The 23,858-nt window shown below is 33.1% G+C and overlaps 1 long non-coding RNA gene across 1 annotated transcript; it reads left to right on the top strand.

Annotated features, from left to right (window-relative positions):
* The first annotated feature begins 5,646 nt into the window (after positions 1-5,646).
* LOC133186396 (uncharacterized) lies at positions 5,647-18,000 on the top strand. Its single transcript, XR_009721030.1, has 5 exons — positions 5,647-5,753; positions 10,050-10,119; positions 11,110-11,252; positions 17,381-17,490; positions 17,707-18,000. It is a non-coding gene; the product is annotated as an uncharacterized LOC133186396 (long non-coding RNA).
* Positions 18,001-23,858: the final 5,858 nt, after the last annotated feature.

Raw genomic sequence — 23,858 nt, 5'->3', positions numbered from 1 at the left:
ACATTAATCAATCAATCACATGACAATCTTAGATTCCTCACTTTTTCACTGTAGAGACTTTTTATTTGGAATCGAAAACAATGTGTAGTTCCTTTGACATAATTTTCAGAAATGGAGCAGTAGATTAACTTGTTAAAAAAGTAGCATGCATGCAAATCTTTAATTTATGGAAAAGCAAAATTAAAAAAAAATATTCTATTCTTTTGGAAAATCATGGTTAAGTTTTATGGGTCTGAAAAGCAGTGGTGATCAAGAAAACAAGACCAACCGTACTCAGTATTTATAACTTAACAAACTTTCAGAAACTTATAAATGGAATATTAAGGTTATGGATTTTGTTTATATTTGTTGTTGTAAAACTCGAGATTAGTATGAATACTTTTGCACACTTCAATTCATTTAATGTTCCTTACCTTTCATCTTCAAAACACAAAACTGATCTCCATGTTTGTTACAGGTTCCTTTGAGAATTTTTCACTCATATTAAAAAGCCACCACTTGCCGGTGGAGGGCTGCAAATTTAAAACTGTACTCAGTACTTATGGCTTTTGAGCACTGAGGGATCTTTTTCATGCCAGCACTTACTGCGACACAGGACCTCAGTTTATAAGGTCTCCTCCAAAGACCGGTCTCCACGTTCTGCTACGCGATTTGAATCCTAAATGTAAGGATCATCTTACTCCTCGACTCGTCGCCTGCATGGCGCAGTGGTTAGAGCGTCTGCTCTAGAGTCGCGGAGTAAGGAGTTGATCCTTACGTCGTGAGTTCGAATCCCACTGTGGGACGTGGAGACCGATCCTTCAGATGAGACTGTATAAACCGAGGTCCCGTGTCGCAGTATATGCTGGCACGAAAAAGATCCCTCACTGCTCAATGGCCGTAAGTGCCGAGTATAGGACAAAATTTGCAGCTCTCCACCAGCAAATGGTGGCGTCTCCATATGAGTGAAAAATTCTCGAGAGGGACGTTAAACAACATAAAAACAAACAAACAAACTCCTCGACTCTAAAGCAAATGCTCTAACCATTGCACCATGCAGGTGACTTTGATTTCCATGCCTCAGAGGAAATGACTTGATAGCCTCTTATAGGAGTAACTGTCACTGACTATATGCACTACCTATGTAGTCACATAAACCAAATACTGCTGCTCTTTGAGACATAGTTTATAAGTCTTATATAATGCACTTAAAATAAGTCAAGATTCCAAAGAATTTCAAACATCCCATTCATTCAAAGAGTTAAAAATAATCAATACCTCAGGAAGTTTCAACAATTCTTAGATTTGAAAAAATATTTGCTCAAATTGAATTAGATTTCATATTTTATTCTGTTTATGTCAAACATGATGTTCTATTTATTAACAATTGATTTCTCTCCTTGGTAAAATGATTTTTTTACTGTTTATTTAACGTCCCTTCGAGAATTTTTTACTCATGTTAAGAAGCCACCACTGCCCTGTGGAGGGCTGCAAAATTAGACCTGAACTCAGCACTTATGGCCATTTATATTAGCAGTAAGGGATATTTTGTGCAAACACCTACTGCAACAAAGAACCTGCTTTATACGGTTTCATCCAAAGGACCAGTTTTCAGATCCCACAATGGGATTAAAACCCTTGAAGTAAGGATCAACTCCTTACTTTGCAACTCTGGAGCAAAAGCTCTATACTCTATGCCACGTGGCGACTGGTAAATTGATAAACATGCACTAAATATGTTAACTCTACCACAGGCCTCTATGTGACCTCTAAAATTTAGGCACCAACTGGCTCCTTATGAAAAAAAAATTTAGTCACAAATGCAAATTTTAGCTGCCAGGTAAATTTTTCTTAGGCACCAATCTAAAAACTGATATTAGTCAATATTAGAGACATGTCCATTGCTTCTTTTCGGCTCTTTCTAAAAAAAAAAAATTGAAAATGTTTATAGTTCAGTAATTTGATGATCACCAAGCCAATTTAAAATGGTCGCCAATTTGGCGAATTCTAGAAAAATTTTAGGCACCAATCATAATTTTTAGGTGCTATGGCAACTTAATTAGTCGGCAATTAGACCTATACCATATATCGCATACCCTGTAATTGTTTTCACTATCTGCACATTTTTGATTTTTTTGCCTTTACAAATCAACTTGGTTATAAAGATACATGACTGTATAATTTTTGTAAAACAGCTGGATTTTTAAGTTAAATTTCTTTTGGTTTAAAGCTAGGTTATTAAGGGACATGCAAGCTTAAGTATTTCTGACACATTTATTCTATCCCCTTTAAAATTACCATGGGGCTATAGATACACGTTGGTCATGTGATCAAATCCCATGGAATCCAAAGGGCTTTATGGTAGGTAACAACATATGACTATAGTCCCATAGATGATAAAATATTATACTTTTTCATGTTACATTTTGCCCATATATGAAGCATTAGAATATTATAAATTGTGTATAAAACATTAATGTTTTTACTTTGAATTTCAAATGTCAAGCGTCACCTGTGTGGCGCAGTGGTTAGAGCATATGCTCTAGAGTCGCGGAGTAAGGAGTTGATCCTTACGTCGTGGGTTCAAATCCCACTGTAGGACATGGAGACCGGTCCTTCGGATGAGACCATATATATCGAGGTCCAGTGTCGCAGTAGGTGCTGGCACGAAAAAGATCCCTCACTGCTCAATGGCCCTGAGTACTGAGTACAAGTCAAAATTTGCAACTCTCCATCGGCAAGTGGTAGCATTTCCATATGAGTGAAAAATTCTCGAGAGGGACGTTAAACAACAACAACAAAAAATCAAATGTCAAGCTAGAATAAGGAACTACAGCATTGAACTATTGACCCTTTTTAGTCATTCATAGTTATAAATGAGTCTCCTTGAATCCTAATATTTCTCAGGAGAAAGCACTGCAATTTTAAATAAGTGTTTATTTTCTAGAAACTTTTGTTTGTGCAGGTGTATCAGATGCATTCCAAAAGTGTTCAGTCACTGAAAATTTAAATACAGTTGAACTTTGGTATCTCAAGCACTGATAACTTGAATACCATGGATATGTCAAAGTTATCTGGAAGTCCGAACCACTTATTTTTTAAGAAATTAACACTCGATATCTTGAATACTCCTATATCTCTAAGTTTTTTCAGTTCCATCTATTTTAAAATAATGAGGTTTGACTGTGCATGTTTCTTATTTAGCATTTGATGAATTTCATATGAATCACCAACAAGTTTTCACATTTTGATGCAAACTTTTATAGTTCTAAACAACCAACCACTCATTAATCAATTACTACATATAATTTAAATAAAATAAATTAACAATTAGTTAAAAGTTCATAATTATATACATTTTACCAACTCTTTTTATGTATTCAACTACAAGATATTATATACATAATTTGAATAAATTTAAATTGATCAGAAATGTCAAAATGGAAAATTTGAGAAACATGGCTTCATTTACTGGACAGTACTGAAATTGTAGAAAAGAAGTTCATTCATTTATCAATTTTATGATTCGTTGTAGGAACAGATCAGAAAATAGGTTTCAAAAATAAGTAGTATCTATTTAAATAATTAAAAAAATCAAAGTGAAGGAACACTTTAGCATATGTGCCTGCCTGTTCATCTATTTGCAATCATACTAATAAATATACAAAGCTGATGTATCAAGATAATAAATGCTACTATATAAGTGAAGCATTTCAAGTAAATCTTTTGGTTGTAACCATTATAGCATTTTGTCGTGTTAAACAGAAAAAGTAATCTAACTATGAAGTAGCTCCCAAGTAGTCCATGTGCAAGTACTTCCAAGTTTCTTTTTAACAACCAGTTTTGTACCCATTTTTGCAGATGAGTAGGGCAGTATACATGGACCATATTCAAAAGCTTTAGAGATATTTATGAAATAATGAAAAAGTTTGGTAAAATAATTATAATTTCATTGCCTCAATTGATATAATTCACGTTTCTTTGGATTGAAAAATCTTTATATAACCTCCAATAAAAGTCCTTAATTATTTCCTATGTATCTTAAAACACGAGATCTGATTGGTTAGCAAGCGGGGTGTAAATTTCCTTACACCCAGCTAAAGCTGGGGTGGGGTGGGTGGGGTTAAATAATGTGACATCACAATGAATAGTTTCTATATCAAATAAACACCATACAACATGATGTCACGATGTATTGAAGCATGTAGTAAATCAGTAGTTTAAAATATTAGTGGAATTGGGTTTACAGAGAAATTATTAGGTTATATAGGAAATAAAGATTTGTTATCCAGGTGTAATCAAGGGTGTACAAAGATTTACCTGTTAGCAAATATAACCTATCACTGGGTCGTATTTTGGCTGACTTGCTTCATACCAATTGTTAGGCCTTTGTTTATATGCTAAATTTGACTATCGAATATTCCATCTACTTGATCAATATATAGGGCTCACAGTGGGTGTGGCCGGTCAACAGGGGATGCTTAATCCTCCTTGGCACGTGATCCCACCTCTGGAATTTTAGGGGGTCTGTGTTTATGCAGTGTTCAAAGATTTGTATTGTTTGTAATTTTCATGAAATAGATCACTGTTCATTATCTTCTCTTTTTCATTCCATATCCATACCCCGCAATCATAACTTTGACCTTTTGACTCCAGAATCAAGAGGAATCATCCTCTCCACTGGAGTAGAGACTGATCTAAAAGCCAATTTGAAAGCAACTAAATCATAAACACAAATTTAATTCCTGATGTACACATACCCTAAATTAAATTAGTGACTATTGTCTGCCCCAAAATAAATACAGGGACCCAAGACTTTATCTTTGAAATAATTAAAAATTCTTTTAAACAATGTATAAGTACTGCACAACAAATGTAAATCACATAACACATAAATATGCATAGACATTTAACACTTACAACAGGGTGATTGGGCTATGTGTATGTTTAAGGTGTGCAATAGAACATCTCCTATGACATGATACAATATTTTACAAGATGGTGCTTATATATTGAATAAATTATGTGATATTTTGTTAGTATATTACTATATAGGTCTCTGGCTATTGCTAAGAGACCCCTAACATAGAATGAAATGCAAGTTGGGACCCATGCATGTAGTTTTCTCGTTCATTTAATTAAACGCATGCAATTTCTTCACTATAAGAGCATATTTTATGATTAAACAAATGTCATTTCAAACTCTACCAGATATACTGTAATACAGTGCCCTACACTCAGTATGTGTACAGGGTGATAAAAAATACATGATCAATATTGCCATTTATCATGTTTATTTACCAATAATTTCAAAAATTTTTAATTCTGTATTGCATATTTATGAAAAAATCATGACGATACTATCATTAATTACTTGCAATAGGATTAATCAATAAAATAAATGAATTGTGCATTTCCGTCCTCATTACCATCTTTCTTCAGCATCGACTAATACGAGGTTCGACATGGCAATTATAAATAAATATTTATCTTTTTATTCTGTCTTCAAATGCTGTACAGCTGGTCTGAAAAAAATTGTGATGGATTACCAGAGGAAATAAGATCTGATTTATTAGAATTAAATGTTCTGTATTTAAAAAAAAAAAAAATCGGGTTGGCAATTTACGAAACAACAGTGGGTCGGGTTATTTAGCCGACCAAAATGGCAGTACAGGCTCCGACCGAGGACTGAGGAAGCTTAGGATGACTAATAAGAATGGTTGCGGCGAGTGTTTTGTTGTGGAGGTATTAGAAGAATGTGTAAGAAACATACGGTTAGTCGCCTAAGTTCAAATCTATCAAATTCAAAGTTTTAATTAAAAGATATCTACAATTCTACACTTGGACGATACACTGATACACAGTCATTTAGCTGGTACAATCACTAGTTTTAGCTACGTAGCTTGAATTACCTACATAGCTTTATTTACCTACCTGAAGTAGCTTTATTTAACTACTAAATCAAACATTTCTTTAATTAGCTTTTTTCTCAAGATGTGCACAAAATCGCACTTTCGTGCAGTGATAATTTTCAACTTTTAGCTCATCTGAAAACAATTCATTATGTTCATGAAAAAAATTCTCTTGAAAATGTGTCTTTTTCTGCGCAATTGCACTCAAAGTTATAAAAGTTTTAGGGCTATATACAACGCTCAGTTAATTTGTGACCAAACAGTTACTATTAACAAAGAAGATCAGTTCAGGTAAACTTGATAATTGATTGGTAATTATTCAGCACAATGTGAAGTAATCATACTTATCCATGCCTCACTGCACACAAAGTGGTGTATGGTTACTCAAACAGCAGAAATACTTCTGTATTCCGAATGTCGCAGACCCGCGCTTCACGACTCATGGTATTTTACCTTGCGCAGTTACGTCTGTTCCTCGCATGACATATCCACACATTTGACAACCAACAAGTCATGAACATGCATGGTACACATGTATGTATAAAATAAACAATTTAATTCATAGTTTAACTTGCTGTAATCCTTGTAACAACAATAAAGCAGTGGAGATACCAAACACCAAAACCAAAAAATATAAAACTCATTTTTTGTTTACACTGCAATAGACTGGAGTCATCTGGAAGAGGAAGTAGTTGTAGATAGAATTTTCTAATCATTAAAATGATTAATGTGCTTCAGACCCGGTTAAAGAGAGGTGTGGTGAGGGCTCGTCTGGAGACGCAGTTAGATTATTTAACTAATTTAAAAGTAGTTCGTGCCCCAAAGCTATTAAAGAGTTTTAAGACCGCGTTACAACATCCTGATGACTAAATGCACCCTCCTCCATCACATTAAAACCCAAGAAGATTATTATAAATTTATACTTGTACATAAACAAACTGATTGAAGAAATGCCCATGTAGAAAACGCATGGTTTTTTCTCGTCAATGTCGTAGCATTATACTGGTGGATGATAGTTGACATATTAGTATTGATAGAATACTTCCAATTACAATTACTTGTTTTTAATTTTAACCTAAAATCATTAAAGTCATGACTGTATTTGTAGACCCCTACAGTTTGGGGTATTTCGAATCCTGTGTGTACATGAGAGCAGATGAATAAAATACACATGCTGCACACTTGTTATATTAATTTTACATGTCAGATGTACACTCAATTTTTAGACAGGACCAAACTTTTACTAGTCAGTGTCGATCAGACATGCCTTATAAATGTTAAACTCTGTGTCCGAATGCATAAATATTTTTTACTTGTCTGATTCTGAACAGATTTAAAGAAATTTGTTGAATTTAATGAAGGCTAAATTAGCTATAAAAATAACTGACTTATTTAGATTTGTGTTATCATGAAGATAGAAATATTAATTGCGCTCCTCCTCTCATTAGCAATATTTATCGAGGTATAACTGAGCGTTAAAGATGGAAAATTTATGCTATGCTACAAGTACATATTTTAACTTCAGTATCTTGAATCGTAGGATATCACAAAGATTTTTCTAGGACCCATTAGGTTCGATGTTAACTTTATATTCTACTCTAAAATGCTTAAAAATGAGTTTTTATACTACTAGTATCATTTACATTTTTGAAAAACATTTTTTAATAATTTTTTTTATCATGTTTTTGTCACAAATATAGTTTCACTATATATACCATGAAGAATTCACATCACATCAGAAACAGTTAATAACAAATGCCAGAAACAAATACAACAAAACAGAAACAGTTGTAACACCCTCTTGATCATCCTCATGTGCTTTTATGCTACATATTATAATAGTTCGGGTTAGAGATTTAATGCTGTTGGTTGCTAAGGCAAATATAAACAAAAAATGGGGCATAGTTCCTGGGCTCGACATTGTATGCTCATCCACTTGTCCAGTACAGGTACCAGTAAAATTTTTCATGAACAATTGATAATTACTGACCACTTGTCCGATTTGACAAGGGATATTTTTCTAGGAAGAATTTTTTTTAGCTGAGCATGAAAACTTAAAGAATTAAAATTTGTTGTCAACTTTTTATCGGAGGTTCAAAATGAAAACATGCCATGCATGCGGTTTGTAAATAGTTAAATGTTGATCCTGTTCGTAATAATGACGGCCCTGGTTGTCAAACTTGATCAGGAACAATGTTACTATGAAACTTGTCTGAAATATCTGATGTTTTTCAGGCATTTGTCACAATTTTAATTTTAATATTTAAAGTACCAGGAAGTTGACTACTTAGAACTACAGTAACTTTGAAACGTGTACTTTTACTGAAGGAAATTTGGGTTTTTATTATCTGGCAGGAGAGCTTTAGCAAAAGACAATTTAGGCTACAAAGGATAAGCAAAAGAAGGCAAAGAAAAATTTGAAGTCATATAGTCAGCTATTTCTTGTTGTTACTATTTTTCTTTCATACATGTAATTATATAACATGATTTACATCTACTTTAGGATAGGATGATACAGTTTAGTAATTTGCAATAGATGTGTCCACTCAAAATCTCAAAAACAGACTCAATGAATGTATTATAGACTATTGTAATGTACAATATTTTTTCAAATTGTTTAATAGGTCTTTTATGAAATATTTTCATACAAGTAAAAGTTATGTTCAGACAAGTAAATTTCACAATCACTTACTTCGAGGGTAACATGCCAGAATATTTTCCCCAATTGTGTCACCCAATGTCAAATGCATATCTTGTCATTTAATTATTCAGTTTTATTTATTTCAATATATTAATATCCAAAAACATTATTGCTTACATGTATGTAATTGCTAGTCATGAGAACCCCCTGGAGATAAGCCTATTATGGCAATAGATGGGACTGGAAAAAAAAAACCTTTGAGAAACAGATAATTGAGGTTTCAAGAATAGCGGGTAAAGATCATAAACTCACTGAACTTGAGCACTTAGACATATCCATGGTATTTGAGAAAGAGTTTTAAAATACATAAGTAAAACTGCCATTAACAATAAATTTTATTTCTCCATTTTTTATTTTAGCACACCTGAGCCAAAGGCTTAAGAGAGGTTTTCTGATCAAAATTTGTCTGTTGTCTGTCACTGTTGTTGTTGGAGGCGGCAACATAAACTTTTCACATTTTCATCTTTTTCTCCAGAACCACTTTGCCAATATTAAACTTGCCACAGAGCGTCCTTGGGTAAAGGAAATTCAAGTTTGTTCATATGAAGGGCTACACGCTCTTTCAAGGGGAAATAATTAAGAATTGTTGTAAATTTAATGGCATCTTTAAAAACACTTCTTCTCAAGAATCAGTGGACCAGAAAATGAAATTTCTCTGAAAGCTTCATTACTGTGTGCCAGAAAATGAAAATTCTCTGAAAGCTTCATTACTTAGTGTACATTCAGGTTTGTTTAAATCATGACCCCCCCTTCCCCCCCCCCCCCCCCCCAGGGTAGGGTGGGGCCACGATGGACAATCAACTTTTTACATATGAATAAATATACATCATCATGTGTAGTAAAAAAAAAAGTAGAACAGCAAGGCCATAGTGACTCGGGTGAGCATTGTTGCCCATGGCCACTTGTTCTTTTTACAGGCATTTTTTACTTTGACAAATTGCACTTTAATAAAATAATTATAAGCTTAAATTGGATATTTTATTAACCATAACATTGTTATTCAAACTTTTGTGAAACTGTGAAATTAACTTGTCAAATGACTAGAAATTTCTTACTGAATCTAGATATGGATATACTGTTCTACAACATTTAAAATTTTACTGTGGCTCAGCACACATAAAAATTTTTGGAGATCAATAACATTTTGTCGAAATCAAAGACAAAACCAAATGCTTGGGTATTTATTTACAAAGTTTGATTTGTTAATTTCTTACCATATGAATAATTTACCCTTTCTTTCCAGTAGTACCTTGTTATGCCATGCTTAGCTTAGAGCCAGGAATAGCAAATCAAAATGAACTTAGTCAGTTATTGTTCTTTGTAGAAAGAGACAATTTCTTTTCATGTTTTCTTTTTCGGTTTCTCATTTTAGGCCTACAGTATTTATTTTTTACTCAAATATTAGGAATATTATACTTGTGGGCAATCAATGAATTTAAGGAGAACTCTTTTTTTAGGTGCTCATGATGCAACTTCCTGGATGGTGTGTTAACTGTTTATCAGCATGTGAAATCCACATGATTGAAGGTATCTTTAATACCTATCAGTAATATCAATTTTCTCTATTAAAAGCTGCATAAGGAATTATTTTATTTCTGGTCTCAAATTTTTGTCCAAGCATCATTCATTTTTTCTTCATCTTTTATCTAGTGAGGGTCATATTAATTGATTAATTTAATCAAGGCTTTATAGTAAAATATAGTGAATTGTTTTCTTGTGTATGACCTTTAAAGGGGCATAGACTCAGATTTGAAGTTAATATTTTCTAAAATTTTTGACTAGATCATGACATATGTGTGGCTATAGTATTTCACAGGGAAATATCATAAAAAACTTATTTTACCTGGAAATTATTGAAACTACGAATTTAGGGACGCATTTGATTGACACATCCTTGCACTTTCACAAAGTAAAACTTCATCCTTGATACTTAAAAAAAGTAGAAATTTTGTTGTGTTTTAATGAAATAGATTAAAGATAAAATCCAGAAAATTCACAGTTGAAATGTGAGAAAGCAAAACCAACTCATCAGTATTGTCAGTCCGTGCTCAGTGATGTGTGCAGAGTTTAACAAATTGATCACACCCAATGGAACGTAAACTGTTTTGTGTTCAATTTGTTAAACTCTTCACACATCACTGAGCACGGACTGGTAATACTGGTTAGTTGGTTTTGCTTTCTCTCATTTCTACTCTTAATTTTCTGGATTATATTTTTTTTAATATTTTTTCATTAATATGTATCAAAAAACCTATTTTTCTTAAGTATTAAGGATGAAGTTTACTTGTGAAAGTGCAAGGATGTGTCAATCAAACGCATCCCAAAATTCATAGTTTCAATAATTTACAGATAAAATAAGTTTTTTATTATATTTCCATGTGAAATGCTATAGTCACATATATGTCATGATATAATACAGACAATTTGAGAAAATATTTCAAAATGTCCAATCAGTGTCTATGTCCCTTTAAGAGTAACAGGTAACTTCACTTTTGAAAATAATTTTTCTTATTTCAGGAGAAGTCTCCCTTGTTAAAGATCAGCAACGGCAGATAAACAATGCATGATGCAATCTGCTCACTAAAAAGATTACAACAATACACCCCATGCATGTATTTCTACCTATCACCTATGTAACCTTTGTCATGCTCTTCAGAGAGGTAAGAAAACAAAATAATTATGAAAAAAAAATTTGGTAAAAGTGACACTTAGAGATCACTTTATCTGTTTGTCTGTCTGTCATACCCTAGCTCCTGAGAACTGTAAGAGGAATGGATTTGATACTTTGCACTTGCATTGCTTGGCACTTTGGCTTTTGTAAAATACCATATACAGTCAAACTCGTTTACATTGAAATTTAAGGGACCTTGAGATTTATTTCAAATTAACCGAATTTCATTATATCTGTGTGCTATGAATTACATAAAAAATGTAGATACAGTTGAACTTCATTATCTGGAACACTGATATCTTGAATACCATGGATATGTCAAAGTGATTTGCTGTCCCAACCACTTATTCTTTAAGTATTTAACCCTCGATATCTCGAATCCTCAGATATCTCGAAGTTTTTTCTCGGTCCCTTCAAGTTAGAGGTAACGAGGCTTGACTATACAGTAAAAAAAATATACATGTGAGAATTCATATTTTTTACATAACATTACATGCAGTGTTTCAGAAATGTACTTATCTCTATTTTTCAAAAATGTCCTAAATTTTTTTTACTGTTTTATTTTATTTTTTTTTTTTTTTTGATCTGTGTTAGAAAACTATCAAGACTATTTATACACGAAAAAAGTTTGTCCTGAACATTTCCGCATACGAGGGCCGTTCAAAAATTACGCGGACTTGTTGCACAGAAAATATATTTGACGACATAATCAAGCAAAAAGTCATAAATAATATAAAAGAATCTTTTCATAATTGATCATCAAAATTTCATATCAAAATATTGTAAATTGGTATCAATTTCAAGTTATCTAACAGGACATCTCATGAAGTCACGGCGCAGTAAAACTTTCAACGTCACGGGCATTCTAAAAAATGGGAACTTTCATTTTCTCAATATTTTCCCTTAGTATTTGATACTCTATAGTTTGGGTTACCTTATCCACTCAGAATAAACATCCATATACCATTTCCGATTCAGCTTAAAAACTATAAAACTATTATTGTGTGTTTTAGTGTGTGTTAAATCCCAAAACTCCAGATATTTCTGAAGTAAAGTTTGACGTCAGTCGATCTCAATCACATTCTTAACAGCCCAGATCAGTGTTTTGTCGATGAACCTCTTCCATTCCTCCCGGATTGCCTTTTGACTAAGGTCTATCAGTCTAAAATTCTTTTTTACATTTTGTAGAGATGTTTCGGAAATTCCGCTGGTTTGCTACATGTTTCATTAGGATTTTTCTGGGTCTCTATTGGTGTTTCCCCAACATGATTCATGATTTGATAAAAGTGCGCTGCTCCGTCAAATCACGAGACGTCATTTTTGCAGTTGATTTCGTAGGGGGTCACATCGGAGAAAAATTACAATATTTCTGTTAGTATTTCAAATATTACGCCAGAAATCTAAATACTTAATAATAAAACAATAAAAAGAAATTTTAGAGAAAATTGTTGAATAATTTCGTGAAATATGGAAAATAAATAAATCCAATTTTGGATACCGCATGTTGTTTTTCGACATTTTTGCCGTGCTCCGTATATCACCATTAGCAGTATCAAAGCGGCAATAATTTTATGAGATATCAAATAAAATCAAAAGTTTTTACAAAGAGTTTATTGGAATTTTTAAGAAATATGTTCCTGTGAAATTTCAATTCTATATGATGTCTGTAAGAGTAAATAATAGCAGAGTCCGCGTAATTTTTGAACGGCCCTCGTAGATGCAATGATTTGTCAGGTTCGAATCTATAGAACAGCCCTGTCTCATCAGCATTGAAAACATATGCTTCATATACTTCAATTCAAGAAGTTTATTTTCCATTTACTTAATTACAGTGGATTTATTTACTCCGGCACTTTCTCCACTAGGGCTGTGTCAATATATTGATTAATCAATACATATCGATATTCAGGAATTTATCGTATCGACAAACTAACTTCCAATACGTATTGGGAAGACAGTTTTTCTTATAATTCTGTGAAAAAGTTGGGAATTTCAGTCACCAAAGATAATTTTTAACTGTTTTTAATTAAAACTGGTCAATAATAAAATAAACATTAAGGAGATAGTACATCTTAATTAACTATTGCAAAATTCATATACAACTATATTTTAACATATTAGTTTTTCAGTCATTAAAAGTTTGAATTTGAAGTGTTCTTTGTAAAGACAGTGAGACATATGAACTTCCAATTTGGTATTAAAACACCCAGTTTTTATCAAATTTATGCATTAAATGATTTACAAGACCTTTTTGCTAGACTTATTTAAGAATCCAATATATTGCATATTGCTTTATAAAATATCTTATCGAAATATTTTGGTCAATACACAGCCCTATTCTCCACACACCAATGTACACATGACACCCCTGCGTATTTTATCCATGTCGGTTTTAATGCCGTAGATAGAAAATAAAAATGGGGACTAATATGTTCCGGTGAGAAATGCTCAATTATTATTATTTTATCTATACAACACATAATTAAATTTGTACAGGTCCACCAACATCAAATCACCTGTGAAAAATTAACACGTGCTAGACTTTATATATAGTCAGTCACCTGAGTCCATGCGTCGCAATCGGCAACTTCAATGTACCCGTTATCAAAACTGGTTCAGCAGACCCCAAAATCACTTCAAATTAACAGAGTTTTTCAAGTTAACCGATTTCAATCTAAACGAGTATTTATTGCAAAGAAACTGTACCAGCATTTTGATTTTATAAAATCACTCTGGCGGTTGATTAAATTATTATTATTTTTTTCTTTGTTTTTTGATTTTGAGAGGCAGGATTTTGATAATTAGCATTTATATCACATGTTACTGTATATGAGCTCATGACACTGTACTTTGAAACTGTATGCAATATAACCACACAAACTGAAATTTAAATACAATGAAAAGACATCAGGATGGGTATACCAAAAGTATCGTTATAGAGTGAATAGATAGTGAAATCTCTTTTGGAAGATATCTGGGATAAAGGTATATTTATTAAAAATAATTATTTTAATTATTATACCCCCATTCCGAAGGAGAGGGGGGTATACTGTTTTACCCATGTGTGTCTGTCTGTCTGTCTGTGTGTCTGTCTGTCTGTCCCTAACAAATATTTCGTCTCAGTTTTCTCGGCAACTACTCATCGCAGATGCTTGAAATTTTAGCACACACTTTATTGAGGTATGCCATATGGTGGGATTCATTTTTGTACGAATCCAATGTCAACTTCCTGTTTATCTGTGTGTCTGTCCATACCATACATAACAAATTTTGATCGCAATTTTCTCAGCAACTACTGATTGCAGATGCTTGAAATTTTAGCACACTCTTTGTTTGGGCATGTCATATGTTGGGATTCATTTTTGTACAAATCCGATGTCAACTTCCTGTTTATCCGTGTGTCTGTCCGTACCATACATAACAAATTTTGGTCGCAATTTCCTCAGCAACTACTGATTGCAGATGCTTGAAATTTTAGTACATTCTTTGTTTAGGCATGTCATATGGTGGGATTCATTTTTGTACGAATCCGATGTCAACTTCTTGTTCATCCTTGTGTCTGTCCATAACTGAACTTGTGTATATTCACATCAGAATGTATATTCACATCAAAGCGGGGGTATTACTAGTGAACATTGGCTCACAGACTTCTTGTTAATTTCAATTTTATAATTCACTTTAGCTTTGAAGGGTGGAGAATATCATATATCTATTGTCAGATTTTTTATGATAAATGCTATTCTGTATGGGTCTTACTATTTGTGGATTTTTTTTCTTTGCTATATAAGGGCTATTTTGAAATTATAATGAGACATTTACTTTTACTCCATAAAAGAAAGACATAAATTCATGAAAATTTGTCAACATTTTCACAAGAACAAATAAAACAGCTATGCAAAATTTCTAATTGATAGGATAATTAGACATGTCCCATTGGAATTATAAACTTGCATATGTCTATTGACCTAAAGCATCATTGCTTCTTCATTTTCATCTCATGCCAGCCATAGATCTTTACCATGTTGAGACAGTCTGGAAGCTTTAATGCTTCTTTCTCTGACATCATAGAGACTACTCAACTGATTGAGATGAAACCTTTTTAGGGTTAACAGGCATGTTGTGTAGATGTGCAGAAGGAAGGTCATTTTACCCACACTTACATGCACATGCGTGCGCGTGCAAGGAGTGAAATGACTGAAGCAATTAAAACACCATTAACCTTCCTGTTTTTTTTTATGATATGCTTTGAACTTCATTGTATAAACTTATATTAGTGGTGTAGACAAGAGGAGGTGGTTGAATTAGCAAGAAAGCATGTGCATGCATGTGTGCTTTGCTCTGTTTGACTGACACAAAAAATCTCAATAACCTTTTTTTTTTTGATGAAATGCTTTGAAATTTAAAACATAGTCATACACAACAAGGCTCTTCATTTTGATATAGTATATGAGATATTGTGAAAACACGCTCATGCAAGTGTGCTGCAATTTGATTGGCTTAAACTTTAAATGGCTGTTACAGTAGTAACTTTCTTAGTTTTTAACAAAACTGGATGGAATTTACAATATAGATAGGTGTATTGGGTTCCTACATTGTGCTACTCTGAAAATTGAATGCAAGAACGTGGATTCTGATTTGCTAATACTTATATGGCTGTATCTCTCATAGTTTTCAATGAAAATCTTTAGATTTCTTACATAGCTATTTATTGTGAGTCTCTTCACGAGGAAGGAATATGAAATATTTAGAAAATATGGGCATGTGCATGCGCTAGCGGTGTAACGATACAGCAATACATCGATCGTATTGATCGCAAGGGCTGATGATACGCGTATCGCCATGTATGTATTCTGATACAGTAGAAGATAATTTTCATTGTTTTGTTTGTAACTTCTACATACAACCTAACAAATTTTAATGTTTTAAAATGGCTGAAAAAAGGTAGCAAAGAAAAAATACAATATCAAGACTATAAATCCACCTTTTGTTAACTTTGATAAGGGTTATCAAGATATTCTTTGTATATTTTCTATAACTTTGGAGTTAGCAAAGAATTATATGTTAAGATAAAGCTTAATTCAATTGGTGACAGCTGTATCGTGCTACATGTTGTATATCACATGACCGTATCATGATATGTATCATATTGTTAGGTAGTTTGCAATACTCAGGCCTAGCATGTGCTGAAATCCAATTGGCTAATACTCGAAGAACTATACCAGTGTTGTTTTTCGAATAAATACTACTGAAAATAAAGTATAGATTTATTAAACAAAAGAATTGCATAATTAAATGAAGCCTGTAATGAATGGGGCCAATAAGAGAATGGGGAAATGTCTGGGGAACATCTGAAACAGTTCTCATTACAGTTAGCACTAGTTGTTATTGTTTAAGCAGATCTTTTAGTCTGGAAAAGAGTTCTCCACAGAGCTACGTAAAATTCTATAGGTATGCTTGCTGTGTCGCGTTGACGTCAAAATCTATTTTATTGATGTAATCAGATATCTATACCAAGCTTAGATTTTTTTATGATCTCCGTATTTCTGATTGAAATTCTAAGAAGCTTGCACAAAATGAATTGAAATGAAATTGAAAAAATAAATACCGATATATAATTTGAATTATTTTCGCTCTTGCTGTATATTGGTCCACTGGGAGTTTGAACATAGGTATAACATATTTCAATATATGATTTCGTGACGGCACCGGGTACCCCTTCTATTTACCTATTAATATACCATTGAAAAGAAGAAATAAAATATTTGTAAAATATTTGTTGCTTTTATTAATTCTTAGTGTTTTTCAAACATATATGCCATTTTTCACCAAAAGGCATTACTTGGAAAGAAAAATAAACACTATGTACTAATAATCTCTTAACAGCCCTCATAATGCTTGTATCAAATAATATTTGACCATCTTAGATTTTCTTTTAATCTTAAATGATGCTGTTCATCAGGCGACACATGTGTTCCTTGGAACACTCTTTTAATTTTAGCTAGCAAGATTATTTGGACTTAAAAGTCAAGTTAATAATCTTTTAACAAACATTTTCTTCTGTCATGTTTAATTCATAGTCACTAGGCTACACTGAAATTTCCACTCATTGCTTTTCAGTCATCGACGGGAAAAGGAATTACCGGTAAGTTGACAGGACTTTCCACACTGTTTCTGGTAGCAGCTTATGATTGAATTGATGGTAGAAGACATGGCCCACTTAATCAAAGGTAAATCTCATGGAATAGTGCTAATAGTACTGATATTTTTTTTTACTCTGTTTTGCATTGAAGCTTTAGGTCAAAGGCAAATTTTCTTTGTGTGGATTCTTTTATTCTTCTCAAAATGTGTGGCTGCTAATTGAGCCATAGCTGTCTGTTTTCTTTGAGAGTCAAAGAATTGCAGCAAGTCTTCTAGGTTTTCAATGAAATTTCCTTGTTTTTCAGATAATCTGTATAGAGTGGCACCTTAACCACCACTGGTGAAATAGAAGATGACTAGTGGATGGTCATCACTTTGCAGCTCACTTTCACTTTCTGCAGCCCATCTCTTCTCATTCACAATCATTGTCTTTGGAGGAATGGTGACAGTGCAGTCCTCATGACTAGGGCTGGGACGATATATCGAGATATCGATAATATCGATTCAATGTGAGGATGATACGCATATCGATACGTATGAAGAAATATCGAAATATCGCAAAAAAAATTTCTGACATGTTTTTTCTTTGTTTGTTTAATATTTTGGATTAGATATATAAAAATTAATATGCAGAATATAAATATAAATATGAAATACATAATAATAAATCCCACTTTGTGTAAAATAATTTTGTTTTACAACAGATATACAACTTCTTTGAATAAATTATTCTCATTTGTGAAGAAATCTTTTGTTCATTTCAATACAAAAAATTTTTTAATAACTAATTCAACATATCGTGATACATATCGTATCGTGGCTCAAATATCGTGATACGTATCGATATAGAAAATGTTGTATCGTCCCAGCCCTACTCATGACTGGGCAGGTAACTTCCTTTCCTTTATTTCTCAGCTTTCACCTTTCTTACAAAATTTATTTCCATAGAACACTGCTACAATATTCTTCCTCTAAGAACACAGTATATGTCACTTGGGTAGCAGCTTAGAATTGGGTTTTCCCAATGGCACTGAAGGTGGCATTTTGTGTTGAGCATCTCCTTCCACTCTGATACGTGTATCAGGAGTTCCCCATTTTTCATTTAGATCCTGAATGTTCTGTTATATATTCATCATGCTGGTCTTCTACCCCCACAATAAAGGTTGGGGGAATATATAAGAATCACCTTGTCAGTCTATCGGTGCCAACTTGTTGGTCATTGGAAGCTCAAACTTGGTACAAAGAATGTTTATGACCTGTTGGTGTGTCAAGATCTTGACCCAAGGTCATTCCAGCTAGTTCAACAGGGTTTGACACTAAGGCATGTTTGACCCAGTCTAGTAAATGAGTAGTCCAGTCGTGTAAAAGACCAATTGGTCGTATTGATAAAATAACTGTTGAACCCCCATTTCAGTCCTTCAAATAAATTATCTAAAAACTTTTAAAGAAAGGACAAGGTATGGTAATGGCCGAATCTGGCCCCTTATTTGATGTAAAAGTCAGAACACAGTTAACTGTTGCAACATTCTAAAAGACACCCCAAACCAGGGGCCAAAAAGGGATCTTAGCCTATCTTATCCTTTCTTATATGTTAGATTGTAAACAGTCATTGCTCTGTAAAGAAAAAATCCCCACATGTCCCAATCACTATTTTTAGCCACAGCTGTTATTAACAAGTCAAGGGCAAAACTACTTTTGTTCAGTACAATGTTTCAATATGATGTAAATAGTTAAGTTTAGTATAGTTTTAAACTAATTTATTAATATTAACAATAATTATTTTATGAAAGTTTGTTGAATCTTTAAGGCTTATATTGCTCAAATGTCCTGATGAACCCGACGTGATTGGCGGGATCCCATCAAACAGTCTGTCAAAATTCAAGGTCACTGACAGAAATGATATAAACTTCTTGTCCAGGATATCAGTTTGCAACGGAGAATCATTGAAGCTCATTCTTGGTACAAAGATTATTGAAGACCTGAGAGTGTGTCATGACCTTGGCCCATGGCAATTCTGGCAAGTTCAAGGTTACTGGCTTAAAAGGTATAAAACACTTGTGTAGGCTGTAACTTTGTAATGGAGAATCATTGGAAGCTCTTACTTGCTACAGAGATTGTTTATGACCTGGAAGTTTGTCTTGACCTTGACCAAGGTCATTCTGGCAAGTTCAAGGTCACTGGCAGATAAGAGATAACATTCTTGTCCAGTCAATAACTTTGTAACTGAGCTTTAATTTGCTACAAAAATTTTTTTCTGACCTGAGGGTCATTGTGACAAGTTCAAGTTCAAGGAGAAAAATTGGATGTCCATATTTCACTCTTAGATTAATCATGTCCAAAGATCTGTCTTTTTTTTTACCAAAGTCATTTTGGTAAGTTCAAGGTCACATTTACACATTCTAAATAAAAGAATTGCAGCAGGGTTATAACCTTATTATTTTGTTAGCTCGCCCAAAGCTCCTTTAGCTGACATAAGTGATGTAATAATTTTTCTCACTTTGTTTCAGGTCTACTGCATGTTGACAGCTGATACTTGTTCTCTATTTACTCCGAGAGGCCTACTACACATTGTACCTCAGTTATGACTGTACTCGTGCTGGCTTCTATGATGTTAATTTCCTTTACCTGCACTGCGTTAAACTTGGTCAATTCTGTTACTGTCGAACACCAACAGATGAAAATAAGATTTAGCTGATCCTGCCAACATTGTGACATAAGCGGTCCAATGTCCAATATCTCACTCTGCAGTCAAACATAATTTTTTTTGTATGAACGCTCAGTAAAACATTGGAAATGTTATACTTTTTTAGTATTGATTTATATAGTTACATATTTTTAAAATATTAACAATCAGAACATTGATGATATTAAAGGTGAGGTATTTATTTGTGATTTATCTTCTGAATAAAATTTTATATCAATAATTTATGCTCTTGTTTATACAAACTGCAAATGAGGCTTTCTATTCATTAGGAACTGGACCCATAATTACTTCCTTAAGGAGGAATGCCACACCAAAATTTAATTCGATTGGTCTTAAGACATCCATGTTAAGGAAGCTCTAAACGCTTTTTGGGCTTTGAGAAAAATATATCATGTAAAGGTGCACATATTCAGTGTATCAAGTTCATTTTCAACATAAAGTACCTGCCTTATTTCTGCAGAAAAAATGTTCAAAGACAATGAACTATTTGTGAACAGAAATCAGAAATGTTTTTTACTTGCATCAGGAAAATTAATGGAAATAATGTATTCAATTACTTAATCTTGGTCTAACATAACATTAAGAATACTTTAATTCATAAGAAATTGTGTCATTAACTGTAGATTCCCATTTATACTATTTTTCTTCTAAGGGCAAATCACCCAATAAAACTACCCTACAAATAGAACTCTTTAGTGTGCAGTGTTTAGAGCTTCCTTTAGTCATGGTTTCAGCATTGAAAGGCCTAGCTCTTAGTTATGTTAAGAATATTTATAAGAATTTTCTCCAATTTTTCATAGAAAATGAAAAAAATGTTTTATTTGCAAATAAGATGCTTTATAGTTAAAAGTTTGATGTTAATGAATGCATAATATAAATATCTCATAAAATATGTGAAGAAAAGCCAGATAGACATTTTAATTTTTTTACTAAAATTTTTTTTCGGAAAAGTACATTATTTGTGAATATTTTCAAAACATATGGATAATGTATTCAAAAAACAAGTCACAGCTACAAAGGATATGTTAGACAATCATATTTGAAAAAGAAATTGAAACGAAATTGCGAAATTTTAGAGAAATTATTTTTTACAAATTTTAGCCGATCCCGATCGAAATTAAACTGATCCCAACCAGAATTTTATAATAATTGATAATAGATAATATTTTCAGAAGAAATACAAGTTTGTTAAGGTGTAATACGCGTTAAAAAGTAATTGAACTTGATAAATAAATAAATTTCTTAGTGAAGGCAATAATTTCATCTTATTTATTTTGTGTTAATTTTGATCGGGATTGGTCTAAATATTGAAAAAAATAGTTTTCCTAAAATTTTGCAATTTTATTTCAATTTCTTTTTAAAATATGTTTGACTAACATGTTCTCCATAGTTCTGACTAGTTTTATGAAGATTTTATCCATAAGCTTAAAAAATATTCACAAATAATGTGTTTTATTTTCATAAATAAATTTTTTACTTAAAAAATTTAAATGTCTATCCAGGTTTTCTTTAGATATTTTATTACACATTCATATTATGTATTCATTGACAGCAAATGCTTAAATTTGTTGTTTATATCAAAAATACTTGTAAGAAAAAGCTTTCCAACAACTACATGTGTAAAAGTTTTTGGTTAGCAAAGATGCATTTCATGCGAGAGGCGCACCAGTCATTGTCGGATTATTTTTTTGTTTAATATTCAATGGTATTAAGCCGATATCTGTACCGGTAGGTACGCATATCCCAAGATGACGTCGAGCTTGACAGGTTCATGAGTTTACACCGTTTGATTTTGTTATTTTTGTCATATTTCCTTAAATGAATCAAAGTGAATTGTAGATATATTGAGTCTTAACAATTAGCTAGCGACAAGCAGAGTTGAATAAAACCGCCAAATAAATTATATATCTCGTATGAAGGTGATAAGCGTACCTTGATGTTTTGGACATAAAAACCATGTGTAAATGATATCGGTACCTGCTAGTTTTATTTTTTTCTAATTCTTTGCATTTTAACAATTTGCGCATAAATGTATCTGTCAAATATTTCACAGGAACGAAGCATCGTTTTTGAAAAAAAGGGGGGTTGTGGCAGCAAGAGAAAAAAATTCAACATACTCGAAAATCCTATTTCGTGGGAGGTGTAAGGGGGAAGGGTAGGTGTTCCATCTTTCAGTACCAAATTTTATTAATACATTACCCTGAATTGACTATACTGCAACAAAAAAGGGGGAGCTGCCCTTTCAATGAATGAAATATATGTAGATAACGAACGGTATTCAAGCTCAAATGTCCATTAAACAATACAAATCGGGAGCAGAGCAAACACGGACCTCTAAAATGTCAGAGGTGGGATCAGATGCCATGGAGGAGCGAGCATCCCTTGCCGACCGGTCATATCCGCCGTGTGCTCCTTGTCATGATCGTGAAATACGGAAAAATCCGTCGACAAGGAACCTTTTCAATCGTGAAAAGTAAAGTTTGTAGTTTCAAGTCTGTAACAATGTTTTTTAAGGTGGAGAGGGGTTGAGCCTCAGGAAAACATTCAGGATTTTTTTTAAATGTTAAAAAAGCAAAATGTTTACAAGCAATAAAGGGAAATAGGCTGTTGACTATTTTACAAAACTTAAATTCTTAAAACTGAGAAAGGAGGGGGAGGGTGGTGGTGTAATACTCTCATTTTCTTTTCTGCACGAAATATATTCTGTACAATACGGTGCAAGCGGTTCAACGCTACCACAGAAAAGTGTGGAAAGTGTGTGTTTGGGGGGGGGGGGGGGGTGTCTCAGATAAAATAATACCATGCATACAGGTGTATCTGCAAAAGACAGATGAATCCAAATCCAAATCTTATGTAGAGAAAGAATACATATACTTTTACATGTACCGGTAAATACAATGTATAAAAATGTTTGTTTGTTTGCTTAGTTGTTTAACGTCCCTTCGAGAATGTTTCAATCATATTGAGACGCCAACACTTGCTGGTGGGGGGCTGCAAATTAAGACCTGTACTCGACACTTGCGGCTTTTGAGCAGAGAGAGATCTTTTTCGTGCCAGCATCTACTGCGATAAGGGACTTCGGTTTATACGGTCTTATCCTAAGGACCGGTCTCCACCTTATACAGTACGGAAATAATCCATACATTGTAAAAACAGTTTAGAAATGAGGCAAAAATGATACTTATATACATTTTTGTATGCTACGAAGAGATGCAAAAACAGATATATTCGAGGTGCCGTAACATATTTGGAGATTCGACCGTACATTATTTCGCCTACCACAATATCGAAGTGTATGCTTAAATCTTTGATAAAGTCCCAATATTTAATTACATTGTGACCCATATTCTTTTTCTTGAAATGTTGGGTTTTCTTTGGTGATTATTCAGATTTTGAGCGCTTGAATCATTTCCTTTGATTTAATGTATTGTATAAAGGTATATGTTGCAAATTTCTCTCTGCTTTGTAGGTTTAAAGACTATATGTATATATCTTCAAATCATTTTAATTCACTAGCAGATTGAAGGGATATATAAGTATATCTATAGATGTAAACTCTCGTAGCTGTGGAGCTTTTCGACATCTGAGGATACATGTATGCGTACCTACTGGCACGGATATCGGCTTAATACCACTAGTACTGATTTCGGTCACTGGAGGAGAGATTTTTTATACATGTATTTTCAAGAACAGATTCTTTATTTCCAAAATCTGCCAGCGCCCCCCTCTTAATTAACCCCCCCCCCCCAATAG

The sequence above is a fragment of the Saccostrea echinata genome, unplaced genomic scaffold, assembly GCF_033153115.1.
Source record: "Saccostrea echinata isolate AGI-Se365-2 ecotype Australia unplaced genomic scaffold, CSIRO_AGI_Sech_v1 ptg000013l, whole genome shotgun sequence".
Taxonomy (NCBI): domain Eukaryota; kingdom Metazoa; phylum Mollusca; class Bivalvia; order Ostreida; family Ostreidae; genus Saccostrea; species Saccostrea echinata.
This window is presented reverse-complemented; position numbering and strand designations above follow the sequence as displayed.